At 41.3% G+C, this 15,572-nt stretch overlaps 1 protein-coding gene across 1 annotated transcript in view; it reads right to left on the bottom strand.

Moving 5' to 3' along the window:
* Positions 1–15,572, bottom strand: part of LOC124721183 (plastin-2) — a 233,724-nt gene that overhangs the window by 206,758 nt on the left and 11,394 nt on the right. The gene's annotated exons all lie outside the window — the stretch shown is intronic.

Raw genomic sequence — 15,572 nt, 5'->3', positions numbered from 1 at the left:
AGATAATGCGAAAGATAAAGGATCAATTTAATTTACGTGTGAAACGACCTTCCTGTAGTGGAAAAATATTTACCGACGCAATGAGAGCCTGAAGCTACAATTATTCTGAATATTTTATTTGTTTGACAAAAAATTATTAAGTGGCCAGATAATTCAGTGACACCCGGGTATTAGTGAGAAATGTCAGAGCTGCCCCAAGATGCCTCAAACAGGAAGAATAAGTTTCCATAGCAGCTCTGTTTCTTGCGCGGATCATAGTGGCTCGCGCTGCTGAGCAGAGTCCGCGCTGTCCAGCACTGGGCATGAGACCCGAAGCTGAAGAAACAAAATACGAGTACTAAAAGATTTACAGCATCGGGTTTTATCCAAAGCTACGATAATGTCTAGCTTGGAATATTATTCTGAGACAGTGCGGGCAACCTATTCCATCAACTGAGATATGTCAAACTGAGAAGCCTACGCAATCTCTTTGTCAGTAGAGTTTGCTCTAATGTAATCGCTAGGAGTTTCATACCAACGACTCATTTTAGGTTAACAATATTTATACAATTATTGAAGTTTAACTATAAGAACAGACTGCTTCAAAAGATTGAGTTTGTAGCTAAATGACTCGTGGGCGAGGCTCGCTTTACCGAGTAATTTCCTGTAGCGACATATGATTTTGAATACAATTCAGAGATCTTTTGGAAACCACCATTCAATGTCATGTATAAGCAGCAATAGCACAATTACTCATATCTGGATTTCTGTTTCCACAGCAGCCGATACAGCCTCCTGTTTTCGTGAAACGCAATTTGATTCACCGTCGTATTTGCATATTTCCGCTTTAGTCCTGCAATGCTACATGCACCTACATGTAGGAACATACAGTTTCTACATTCAAAGAGTAAATTTCTTACTACTCCATGACGTTCCAAGCACACTTTCTGTCGTTACTTTTCCTTTTTTAAAATAAACACTGCATAAGCTAATAAGAGGACACTATTCGAATTTTGAAGTGATTGCAAGTTATACATTTAGATATTACTTACATAACACCTTGCACGAACAACTCAACGTTACTCACCTTGTCACTGCATTTCGAAATTTTTCTGACACGGGTGATTCAAACTACTAAGTTAGAATTTTCTTCCATACTAAGAAACTTCAGTCAACTGTGGAAAAATATAGTTCATTACATTTTTCAGGCAGCTGAAACTCTTCGTGAAACCCTTCATAGACCTCAAAAGCGGATCGTACGCCTGTGTTTCTACCTCACGTGTACGTCATGGTATTTATTCTGCTTACCCTACGCAATTTCCAAACCAATAGTCAATCCTCCAAATTTCGCAAGGCATTGGGCAGTGGCCTGTGTCGGAACCAGAGGCGGCCGGTTTGTTTGTATGAGATGAAATGGAGCCTCTGGTGTGCTTTTAGCCTGGTTAACAACACAGGAAGCTACAGTCTAATCATTTGTACGTTTGTTTACTTACAGCACAGTAGTTAACTCGTACCTTTAGCAAGACAATCCATAACCCCCCAAAAAGTTGTGGACACTGATCAGGCTAGTTCCCCAACAGTTTCAGTGGTGCGTGGTGTTCACCCCCATGATGTGCGGGCGCCGTTAGTTATAGAGTGTTCCGAAACATGGAGGACTTGTAGAGGGAAGCAAGTACATAATATTTTGAATAGGAACCCGTGTCTGGAAACGTCATCCAACGACACTACAGAGCGTCGAAGTTACACGCGTTGCCGTCTGTAGGTGTATGTATATGCAGGGTGAGTCTGTGAAGATGATACAAACTTTAGTATGATGGAGAAGGATAAACATATCAGTTTTTGAGGTAAGGATCCCTGTACCGAAAATTAACTAGTCTGAAGTTATAAGCTGAAATCTTTCTGATACCTGCGACTAGCAGAATGGATGTACTGGTACTGTTGTTGCTAAGATTGTAGAGTAGGTAACTTTCTGAGGTTTTAGCATGGACCAAAGCGTGGAAAAAATGTCCAGTACGCGTGGTCTCTAAAATGCATGTCTGTGGAGCTATGAGCACTACATCTTCGCTAATGTGAAACATCTATTCTATTGAAGTGCTCATAGCTATCAACGTATGCATTTTAGAGCCCATGTTAACTGGACAGTTTCTTATTTTGGTCCATACCACCACCTCTGAAAGTTGCCTACCTTACAGTCTTAGCAACAACAGTACCAGTACATGGATTCCACCGTCATATATCAGAACGGTTTTGCTTATAACTTTCGATTCGTTCGTTTCCGGTACAGGGATCCTTACCTCAAATTGATACTTTATCCTTGATCATCCTAGAAAGTTTGCACCACCACCACTGAATCACCATCTACAGGCGACAGGGCCTGTAACTGTGTACTACTCCCCTCTACAAATCCTACAAGTTTGCAACGGGAATTTCCGAACACCCTGTATAATGAATGCAGGAGTGTCGAATCCTATTTCTCACCCTTATGTTTTTTATGCTCCAACAGCAGCCGTGTTTTCAGAATATATAATGGGAATTGGGTTGCGCCTGTTTACGCAAATCAATCTTCTTATGTAAATTTATTTGAGAAACACGTTTTGGCAAATTCGTGCCGCCGTAATGCCCCGTTTGGAACGAATTTTTATGTATATCAACAGATATCCATCAAACCGAATTAGTCTCACCAATTCCAGGACCAACGCCAATAACCCTTTTATATGTACTTTGAACTTTGTTTCGAAATCCCTACAAACAAGAAAGACCGTACCATTTACAAAATCAGGAACGGTGTATTGACAAGCTTAGATTTTACGTAGATCCATGAAGCCCATTACGAATCTTAAGAGCGTTTATCTGTGGGCGCACAATTAACGGTATGATGGGCACGGCTAGAGTTCAATGTCAGGCTGGTCCAAACCCAGAGGATCTTTCATATCAGCAGTAGATGAACTACTTTCTATATCGTACTGAAGGGAAATAATCTGTCATCTGATGTGTCCACATGTTCTTCCGAGTTTCTAACAACACATCACTGCAATGTCGAGCATCGTACGGCATCCAGGACAGAGACCACAGACCAAACTAAACAGAAGTCGCCAATACGCATCAATATAATATTTCGCCAGTGACACTTCACCTGAGTACCTGTGTTCCGGTACTAAACTATGAGGAAGCGTTACGTCAAGTTTATTTCTGCCTTTTTCCTATATGCGCTACAGTCTTTACAAATAGTCACCTAGTCCCCCAGAATTGTCAAAACACAATTTAATCGCGATCAAGCCTGCATCGAGAAAGATTCATGCCAGCGTTGAGTCTGAATCTTCGTAAGTACGAATGATTATGCCATGGCGTACATGCGTGTAGAGACGCATCATGAAACATTGTATAAACTACAGTAAAATGAAAACGAGACAGATAGAAAAAGATAAACTATTTATCATTTCAAAAGTAATCGCCGTAACTTAATATATATTTTCCCACTGTGAGACAAGACGATCAATGCGTATATGGAAAAATGTTTACGATTGCTTACACAAACAAGAGTACAGGCGTTTATCTCTTCGTTCGAAGCAAATCTACGACCACTGACGCCTTTCTCCAGGCATCCAAAAATATGGAAACCGCATAGGGAGGGATTGGGACAATATGTAGGATGTGTTAGGATTTCCCAGCGAAGTTTCTGCAGTGTAGTGGAAACAACAGGCATTCCAACTTCAGGAAAGTCATGACTTTGACATCAAGAGCCCGCAGCTCATTAACTTTCTGGGACACGGCACCACAATTAACGCACAGCGGTACATGGACACTTTGCAAATATTTAAGAGCGCCATCTAGTGCACGCGCCCAGAAAGGTTGAAGGACGGCGTCATTGTGTTGCAGAATAATGCACGTCCATAATGTTATGTTGCCAAGGCCGTTTCGAGTACGCTGCAGAAGTTTCGATGGGAAGCCCTCGCCAATCCTAAATGCAGTCCCGATCTCTCCCATGCGATTTCTCTGAGTGGACATTCGCGGCCGTCAATTTGCTTCGGACGAAAGGTGCATGCCTCGGTACAAACATGGTTCCGTAGGCAACTGCATTTTTCCGTTAAGGCATTGACAGTCTTGTGTCACACTGGGGTACATGTATTAGCAGTTACGGCGATTACTTCTGAAATACTAAATTTATTTGCTTTTTCCATCTGTCTCTTTTCATTTGACTGCCCCTGTATTTAAAGTTTTTTCACTCGTTTGTGGCTGAGGAAAAGGAAACATTCGAAAACTTTGCGTTCATTAGAGCGAATGAGTGAGAATGACGAATCTTTACCAGAATTCTGTAACATCACTTTTACACACGCCCTCTGATAGTGCAGACCATTGTGATGGTTTTAGAAAATAATTATTTCTGAGTTCACAGGCTTCGACCTTCTCGCGGCTCGATAAATTAGAAATCATCAAGAGCCATTTTGGAAATGCGCACAACACTGAATTATTGTAGCAGGTCGATTGACAGCCACCGCTGAGGGTGTTCTCTTCAGTGAACGTTCTCTGGGGCAAGGCGGGTTGGTAGTATTTTTAGAGAACCGGTCTTCCCGCTTCTTATTTGCAGTTGCAATACAGGAGCGATGAGAACCCTCAATGTCAGTCACAAAAGCCGGGCTGATACCTGAAGCTTAGTCCTATGAAATACACTTTCTGACTGTCAGAGCTGCGCAATTTCGCTTGCTACTGAACAGCAACATTTAGTAACTCGCGCGAGCTACTTTGTTTATCGGGTCTTTGTGTAGGTTGTGACTATCGTTATATGATCTTTGCTTTCCATGCGTACTACGAACCTGTGGAGGAGCGCTAATGACAAAGCTGTTTACCACCCAACAATTTTAATGCCCACAACCATCTGAAGCTTAGCGTTCCCTCAATAATGAATCCACCGCAGTCACACTGACGTAATTAACTGAAAAGCACGTCGCGGACGGAGAGCGGCCGCGCTATTTGTGTAGGCTGACCCCGCCCATGCTACGTTAACACCATACATGGCTGCCGTACTGACTCATTCCGCAGCACTTCCGCGCAGCGCATACGTCATGGGAACGCTGCTGTGTGTCACCAGCTCACTACGCTTCGCTTCCGTGTTCGTTTCTTTGTACTAGGCGGCAGCTTCAAATTTCCACTATGAGAGAGGTGGTTGTAGTATTGGGAACATTCCATGGTTATCTTTATCGCTTGCATTCCAGGACTTACTAAGAGTGGAGCACAGCTCAAACCACAGAGGGTACTACTACTACGCCGCCTAAATCGTAATCTTTCCAACTACGAAATCTGGAACAGGAAGACTTAACACCGAACAGTTTTCAAGATACGTCCGTCACATGATAGGCGCGAATGTAAGGAAAAGTTCCAAGCAAAATCACATTAGGGGCCTGACCAACGTTACTCGTACAAGGAATTATCATAGGTGTCGATGGATTCTTTCATTTTTAACGCTTCACTTTGAATCCACTTTGCAAAAGTAATACTGGTATCTGAAGATCACATAGTCTTCACCCTTTTAAAAATACGACGTGGATAAGCTAAGCCATAGTGTACACTAATTGTTCACTGATCAGTTACAAACATCTGTAAAGCTCTCAAAGCAAAATTCTACCTTAACATGCTTCATATTTGGAGCATGTTAGTTCAGAATTTTTTATTTCTGATAAATCCATTGGAATGACTTTATAGCTAGAAGTAGGACTGACAACTTTTACCTCTGACAAACTTCTAGATTTGAAAAATACTCATTAGCAAAGTGAAGATCTAATACCGTAATACAGTATCCACCACCCATCCCAAACAAACTAATGTAACGGTGGGCTTTTACACGGGTAACAGCAAAGCAAGAACACAACACATTTTGCATAACATTCAACTACATCTACATGATTACTCTACTATTCACAATCAAGTGCTTCTCAGAATGTTCAATGAACCACCTTGAAGCTGTTTCTCTATCGTTCCATACTCGAACGGCGCGCGGGAAAAGACGAGCACTTTTCTATGCGAGCCCTCTTACTTTATCGTGATGACCATTTCTCCCTATGTAGATGGGTGCCAACAAAGTTTTCGCAATCGGAGGAGAAAACTGGTGATTGAAATTTCATGAGAAAATTACGTCGCAACGAAAAACGCCTCTGTTTTAATGACTGCCACTCCAATTCACGTATCATGTCTGTGGCACAATCTCCCCTATTTCGCGATAATACAAAACAAGCTGCCCTTCTTTGAACTTTTTCGATGTCATCCGTCACTCACACCTGATGCGGATCCCACACCGCACAGCAGTACTCCAGAATAGGGCGGACAAGCGTGGTGTAAGCAGTCTCCTTAGTAGACCTGTCGCACCTTTTAAGAGTTCTGCCAGTGATTCGCAGTCTTTGGTTTGCTCTACCCACAACACTATATGATCGTTCCAATTTAGGTTATTTGTAATTGTATTCCCTTAAGTATTTAGTTGAATTTACAGCCTTCAGATTTGTGACTTATCGCGTAATCTAAATTAGCGAATGTGTGAATCCCTAAGGAACCAAACTGCTGAGGTCATCGGTCCCTAGACTAACACACTCTTTAACTTACACTAAGTACAACACACACACCCATGCCCGATGAAGGACTCGAACCTCCGGCGGGAGAGGCTGCGCAATCAGTGACATGGCGCCTCTAACCGCGAGGCTCGAAATTAGCAGATTTATTTTAGTACTCATGTGAATGACTTTTCACTTTTCTTTATTCAGGGTCAATTGCCACTTTTCGCACCACACAGACATCTTATCTAAATCATTTTGCAATTCGTTTTGGCCATCTGATAACTTCACAAGACGGTAAATGACAGCATAATCTGCAAACAATCTAAGACGGCTACTCAGATTGTCTCCTACGTCGTCAATATAGATCAGAAGCACTAGAATGCCTATAACACTTCCTTGGGGAACGCTGGATATTACTTCTCTTTTACTCGATGACTTTCCATCTATTACTACAAACTGTGACCTTTCTGACAGGGAATCACGAATCCAGTCGACAACTGAGGCGATATTTCATAGGCACGCAGTGTGGTTAGAAGACACTTTTGGGGAAGATCTACTGTACTTCACGGACCCACGTTCTGTTTTGCTATGCACTGCTTAGAAACCTTATTCGCTTCAAATAGTCAACTTTTTTTTTTAGGTTGGTGGGCCGAGAAACTAATACACTTTACTAGGAAAGAGACTAAGAGAGCCCTTCCATCTCAGGCAAGATGCGTAGATAAAGTAACGTAATCTCATGGTATATATTCAGTCAAAACATAATTCGTGTAAAGCAGTTGCTAATTCGCATTACAATTGACTTCTCACTGGATTTTTCCTCAATGCTGCACCGAAGGTGTTGCACAATTCCCAAAACCCTTAAATTAAGGGTTGACAAGTATCAACTGTCATCAGCCTACACAATTTTCACTTTAAGAGCGTTTGTAGATTGCGTGTTTCATACAAGTATCTGTCGCCTCTATCATTTTTATTACCAGTATATATATATACATCCTCCAGGCTGTGGCTAAGCCATGTCTCCGCAATATCCTTTCTTTCAGGAGTGCTAGTTCTGCAGGATTCGCAGGAGAGCTTCTGTAAAGTTTGGAAGGTAGAAGACGAGATACTGACAGAAGTAAAGCTGTGAGGACGGGGCGTGAGTCGTACTTGGGCAGCTCAGTTGGTAGAGCACTTGACCGCGAAACGCAAAGGTCCCGAGTTCGAGTCTCAGTCCGGCACACAGTTTTAATCTGCCAGGAAGTTTCAGGTATATATACTATATGCATTTCAAGATTCTTTTGTGCAACATCATTAAATCAAATTGCAAACTATGTATTAAATAGCGTCAAAATAAATCACTGCTGAATTTATGACACCTCAGCGACATTGTCAGTTGAAAATTTGCAACTCCATTCTCTCTCTCTCTCTCTCTCTCTCTCTCTCTCTCTCTCTCTCTCTCTCTCTTTCAACTCCAGTTCTGTACTTCTGACTGTAGTTTCAGAAATTCATGTGCTGAAACTTTTCTCCTATCGACTACATATTAACTCCCTAACTGGCTTTTACCCTCATAATCAGCTGAAGAATATTCCTGCCTAGAAACATAATTAAGACCACTGAGTACCGAAGAAACATAGCCTACCCGAGCACTAGAAAGCTGAGTCAGTTTTACTACCATATATGCTAGTGTACTGATCCGAAACTATCGTTGGGTTTAGGCATTCGTTTCAAATTATTGTGTTTTAATGCGTAGAAATCTGTTTGCTCAATAACGTGTACTGCCGTCGTATATGCTACGAACGCTCCTAGTTTATGCGCCATACCTCTCGGCATTGAATTTCGATTCTCTCCTCCTATAGGTTTAACGACAGAAGGCTACAAGGTCCGAATCTGACAGCAAGAATGAACAACGACAAGAAACTGACTGTCCTATCTCCACCACCATTGTACTGACTGCTATCAACGTAAGCTAGCTCCAATGATGACCGTTGCAAATTTATCGTCATTTACTGTTGAGATGTCGCAGAGTTAAAAATCTTTCCTTTGCCACATGAAAATTCGATCGAACAGGCCGTAACAGCAAATAACCACAACAGTTGAGATGTTAACTTGTCCCAACGGGCTGCACGAATATCTGGAGTCAAACTGTACGTCGCTTTACTATAAAACTACATTAGTTATTGATGTGGTCTTACTAGAGTATACGCCCTTATCTTCCTCTGAAGTGAGAACAGACTCAAGCAGAGCGTTTCGAAATGGGAGGCGGAGGGTAAAACGGAATCCAAACAACAGTAAGATTTGTAATTTGTTAGATAAACCAACTGACTGATATGGAATTAAGTGCCACAGTAACTCTTAACTATCCTGAAAATGAACTTCGCAGTCAGAAAATATCAACATAGTAGTAAATCACAAGACAGTAAGCCATACCAGGGTAAGGAACTTTTGTGGAATGTCAAAGCTAATACACGACCGCAGCATAACTGTCAAAAGTTTGCAATTGCCAAATAATACTAAAAATATTTAATACACCCTGTACTGAGTATCTCACAACAACACCCTAATAAAGTATACAAGATGTGTACAGCCCAAACTTTATACACATGGGTACCAGTTGGATCATCATCCTCAGTGGATGTTTATTTTTAACAGAAGGTGCAGACGGGGACTCTTCAAGCTGCCACCTTTCCCAGGCAATCTAATAAGCAACGTTATATTTCTGCCCTTTTTTACTTTGGCGGATTGTAAAAAAAATGTGCACGCGTTCTCTCTGCAGTAACTAAACAAAACTTTTCGAAGGAAAATTGTGAATTAGTGGTGTGGTCAATTTTGGATTCAGTTTTACCAGAAAGATGTTTTCTTCGGTGTTTTGGAATTGTGTACAAAATACAATCTTTTAAAGCGGTATAACACTACCCTTTCAAAAGATGTATCTATGAGTCCTGTGCTCTAATCTGTGAAATGACAATTCTAGTTCGGCTGCGAGTACCAGTAATTTCATTGCGATGCCGTTTTGGGTAGTTATTAATGACTGGTCGTTGTCATATCTACTATGGAGATTGTAGAGTATCCCGCACTTTAATGCCGGTTAAATCGACTGTCTTCTGGTACAAGCGTTACGATGTCTTCGTTCAAAAACTGAGTGTATATGATGTCCCAACACCTGAATTCTACAACATGAAACATTTCCTCCATTTTTACGACGTATTGTTACTAATCCATGATCAGATGATAACGATGATCATTACCTGGCTAGAAACTAAAGAGTCATGGTGCGGCTACCGGGCATGGTACGCCTAAAATTGACTACAGTCTGGAAACACAGTGCTAACAATTTCTGCAATTGGTGAATCATTGTGGGGTAACTGATGAGAAGCTTCTCAATTCTGACACTAAAATTTTATTATTGGATTCTGGAAAAATGTAATGGAAACTTGCCACTGGAATAACTTACCATTAGACGTACAAATATGAGAAAAAAATTCATCTCAATCGTGTTTTATTTGTGAACAATATAAAATTGGTTGATATATTTGTTTGGGTCGGTCAACCGGCTAGTTATCATTGGCCTTACAAATACTTTCATGAGTAATATGGTTACGGCATTTAAAATTAAAACAATGGCATAAAAAATTAAGTAAAATCGCGTTCACTCTCTGAACTTCATATTCGTAAAAAATTATCTTCCCGTACAAAACGTAGACGTTACTTTAAAATGTACTGTACAAAAGAAATATGGTTAGTACGTTGATGAGACAGAAACCCTTGGAACAGACAATTTCTTTCTTACAATTTTGAAATACAAACTCAAACTCATCTCATGTTCACAAAGCTATTGCTAGTTTCTCTCTTACATTATAAATAGATGAGGTAGCCGCCTGAATTATGCAATCCGATCTTCCACCTAATAGTTTCGGTATTAGCAATGTTGAACTACGTCAATAAACGTCATTTGGAATAGAGACGATGACCCAGTAGCTGCCCTCTTAGGATACGAAGTACACTCAAAATGTGCCGTACTGGTATCAGTACACCGCAAGAACGTGCGCCTGGTAAGGGCGTTAGGCCAGAGAAGGGAAGATGCGTCACTGAGGTGTGTCCTACTTGGAGACGTGTCAAGATGATTTCATCGTGTCAAGTGGCCGGAAAGAGACGCGCCTCCTTTAAGCAGGTTTTACCGAAAACCTGTTATCCATCACCTCTAGACATTTTCCACGCTACAAGCATAAAACGGATCTATTCATCATTAGATCACGCTGATGCATAGTATACAGTCATACTGATTATATACCTCCTTAGCTGCAGTATCCTTTGCTTCATTCCAACGTGTACCAGCACACAGCAGGAGGGCAAACTGGAGAAGGGTGTCCTTGATATTATGGACTGTTTTGCCTACTGGGTATCTGTGCTGAATCGTCTGGAGAAAATTCCACAAATATATACATGTAAGCAATTTCGGCCCCTGATCAGATCACGTCCTTCCGAATTACGCGAATGTATGCATGAAGAGCATGAAACACATTAGGGAGACTGAGGACTATGTGGGAAAAACGGCTAAGCAGCTTGGAACCATTACTCTATACTATTTTAACACATCTGTACTAACTTATTATGTTAATAAATTTAATATTGAAAATGTAGTTTTGAGTAACCAAGTCTCTGAATTTATGATGTAGCATTATTTCTTCGCGTCCGGCGTCAGTACACCAAACACTCTCATACCAATGTCTGAAATGCTGCTGCACTCGTGTTCCGAACTACTTCGTCGCTCTTTAGTTATTTCTCTACAATCGCTACAAGGTTGCAGAGATACTAGTATTACCAACAGATTTACATGCTGTCCTTAGCTGTCCGTCCATACGGCTATCTTCTCCTGACGTACTTTAAGCCTAGAGCGATAAAGGATAGGGGTGAGGTTATATTACTACTAAACCATCGTAAATTTTACTGCTCCAAATTATGTTCAAAGGAAGTCATAATTTATACTTTATGCACTTATTACTTACAACTAATAGACTTCCAGTGGTATCCTACACACAAAATAAGTACAGAAATCCTGTTTTATACACCATACTGACAATTTTACTGCTCAAAATGTTATCGGAAAACAAGACATAAGTTACGCTATGCACTAGTTACAAATTATTGCAATTATGACTCCAAGTGTATTTTACACACAAAATGAGTAGAGAGCCATTGCTCTCTTCCATGGTCACCCAGGGATTCTTTATACGACTCCTTATTTGCTGCTTCAAGTCTGGGTATACATCACTGTCATCTGCACACATAACAATGACTTCTTGAAAATCTTCATTAAATAGTCCATTGATTTGTGCTAATTTCAGTAGCAAATAATACTAGCACTGAAGTGAGCTAATGTAACGATATAAGCTAACGCTGTGACTGCTTGATATTACATCTACAATGCCACACAAATTCTTCGCGATAAAACAAATATGCCGACTATTAAAAAACAGGCACCCCATTAGTAAATATTTGTAATATTTACGAAAGGGCGCCAGTGATAGCTAACCGCTGGAGTCAAATAATACAGCCACTGTTTACTACTATGTTTTCCATGAAGGTACTAAGAAACAAGTGTCAGTAACGTGTCCATATTGGCAATAAGCACAAAGAGATACCAACCGCAATCTTAAATTTTACGAGAGTTAGTAATCTATGATTGAAGATGTACAGCATATCGTGTGCTTACTACTTTACCTTTTTCGCAAAAAAAAAATAAAATAAAATAAAAATGTAAATGTCGTGTGACTAGAGCCTCCCGTCAGGTAGACCGTTCGCCGGGTGCAAATCTTTCGAGTTGCCGCCACTTCGGCGACTTGCGCGTCGATGGGGATGAAATGATGATGATTAGGACAACACAACAACCGGACCCTGAGCGGAGAAAATCTCCGACCCAGCCGGGAATTGAACCAGGGTCCTTAGGATTGACATTCTGTTGCGCTGACAACTCAGCTATCGGGGGCGGACAGCTTTTTTTTCGCCGATGTGAATGAAGTGACACTGGGGTTTAAAATCTCTTCGACGGAGAGATCATTAGAAAAGGAGCCAAAGCACAGACAGGGAAAGTATGTAGATGGGGAATGGCTACGACCGTTTCAAAGTGACCATCGCTCCAATTGTCTCAATAGACTAATACGGAAGCCACGAAAACCCTGAATTTGGTTGGTTGGCTACGGATTCGAACCGCCATTCTCCCAAATGCGATGCAAGGCTTACCTCTACGCCACATCACTCTGCAGTTTTGAAAGATATTTACATAGCCCAAGCCACAAACGTTCTTAATTTGCTTGTAAGATCAAACTATTTAGCTTTTTCTTAAACATTGTAGACCATTTTTATTCTCTCGTTTATTTCTTCTGCTGTCCATCCAGTAATTGAAGACAACTGCCCTAAATACAAATGTTTATGTTAGATATAACAACACATAAAATGACTGCTTAGATGCGCAAAGTGACGAAGAATATGATGGCTCATTATTGTAGGCACACCATTCAACCTAAGTTATGACAGTCACATACATGCACAACCTCGTTTTACGTCCAGCCACTTTCATCATGGCAGTGGACTTCTGGATATTATATTACACTCTCCAATACGGAACTACTGAATATACCATAACCGAAGTATTTCTTAAGCACAGATCGTATTATAAACGCTACTCGGGTTTCTTGGCTGGCTTCGGACACCTGTGCTAAAACGAAACGTGCGGCCGTCAACGAAAGCTCCCACTGGAACTTAACTTCGGAACTGGAAATGTATCGTTTCGACAGATCGTTCTGACCGGACTACGTGTATACATGGTGCCAGGTTATCTGTTTTAGCCCTAAATATTAGTCATTTCTGGCGCACGTGAGCTTATAGCAGTCTGCCAGCTACCTTCTAGTGCACTTTCAATACTACACTAGATGTAAAAGTAGACCACACGGAGGCTAGTAGCCTACACTCACTCCTTTACAAAATAGAATGCGTTTCGGCTGAGCATATGAACGTGATCTTAAACCAATCAAAATATTATAAATGTGGCTGATTAGAACACGCCAGAAACGTATGCGGCTCCATTTGGAGAACGAGATATTTTAACGGTGCCCGAGCCATATGGAAGGGCGCTGCCAAAAAGGAACCATTCAACGTCCACTTCGGACTCCTGTCCTAACAGTGGGCAGACCCACATCAATTTCAAAAGATTTTGGAAGATCTGTTAAGATACAGAGAAATCACACGATTGGCCCTGCGAGCTATAATAAGAAATGATCTCTCCGCCAGTTACGTCTCTATTCTCTTTACGTGAAACAACATTGTAACACACAGTACAGGGAAGATAATCCTGCCGTCGCCCAGACCCTTCTCATCCTGGCGACTAGCCCCTGTTGCACGCTATCACCACTTCTTCAAACCAATATTCTCGTCTATATTTCGTTGAGTATCTCACTGCAATAAACACTTTTCAATTATTTGCACTGAAATAATAGTTTTGCCGCGTACACTCCAATTATTCTCACAAACGCTTCATCAACTGCCGGCTTGGTACACTGAAGCTTACGAAAATTGTCGAATTAAAGTGACGTTCAATAAGTATAAACCTAACTACGCTTCTATTTTAGTAGTAGTTCGTGCCGTAGAATTCAAAAGATTAAGGTACGCCATGTGGTATCCAAGACTATACAGGTTGACGTTCTTGTGAAAAGTGCTTAAATATCTCCAACTCCCATGGGGATTCCTTACACTAATGACGGGGAACTTTCTTGTTATTAGCAGACTACCATGTTGGTAGTGACGACTCAACGGGAGAGGGCGACACACACACAAAGCACTTCCTGTAAATGTGCGGAAGCACAGTTCCCACGCCACAATACCTCTGGCAGGTAAAGTTTAAAGACCGAAAGAATAGCACAGAATCTCAGCGTGCTCCACTACTGTGACCTAGAGGAATCACCTCGTTATCAGACGCTGACAGATGGCTACGTGCTTATCGAGCTTCTTGTAGCTATCGGCTCTCACCACAAGGAAAACTATGTAGAGGACACCTGTCAGTACCTATGATATCGGCGTCTTATCCCAAGTAATTATCAATGCATTAAAACGTGATAACCATATCTCTCATATAAAAGGCGGCTTTTTCACGAACTATAAGCACTATAAATGACAATGCGATTAATTATACCAATTAAAGATGATGCCGTTGATTGTGAAATCATTATCACCAGAACCAAAGTGGCGCCAGAAGTAGTGGTTCTACACCTAAAGAGTGGCCGGAATACTGATATTTTGAAATCCAGTGAAAGTTTAGAATTACGCACATTCACAAAGCAGAACTGGCGGATGCAGTTACATAAAGAAAAACTGTTTCATGAGAATCAATTGAAGCCTCTAACTGCACATGTTACAATGATTATTACAACGAAGTCACGAGCGGTTCTAGCGAAGAAACGCTATTACCAAATGCACTGGACGTCAAAATGAAGGAAGTACTTATATTCTGGAAAACAGAACAATTGATACGTTGTATAATTCATACACTGCGGCTCTCGTCTAATCCTGCAATGACACTGCGTAGACCACAATACATTAAACAGGGGAAAATACTTACTCGGGTGTCCAATGAACTCAAGAGAGATTTGACTGATACACAACGAGAACAGTGATGCAGCGTGGTTAGTCGCAAGCAGTTGAATGTAGAACTTCGGTGTGGGGCTGACGCAATTGAGACAAACTTCAAACTTAACAAAATAAAAGGGGAGGTTAATATTGGAAGAATACTAACTAGAATCTGCGGACTATGAAGAGAACTGTCGCCGACAACTGGTGAGCAAATGTGACGTCAAAATTAGAGTAGCACCCGCGGCTAGGAGGTCCTCTCCCAGCATCAACCGACCACGACCTAGGAACGCACCGACACGGCGTACGTAAATGGTACAGAGTTCATGCATAATTTAAGATTAGTACGATCCGATTAGTCATATCCGCTGATTCCACCTATGCTCATGGTTTATCGAAAGCGAATCGACAAATAAGCTAATGCGTTGTCTGACCTGGTGGTCTGCCGGTAAAACGCGT

The sequence above is a fragment of the Schistocerca piceifrons genome, chromosome X, assembly GCF_021461385.2.
Source record: "Schistocerca piceifrons isolate TAMUIC-IGC-003096 chromosome X, iqSchPice1.1, whole genome shotgun sequence".
NCBI classification, from domain to species: Eukaryota; Metazoa; Arthropoda; class Insecta; order Orthoptera; family Acrididae; genus Schistocerca; species Schistocerca piceifrons.
This window is presented reverse-complemented; position numbering and strand designations above follow the sequence as displayed.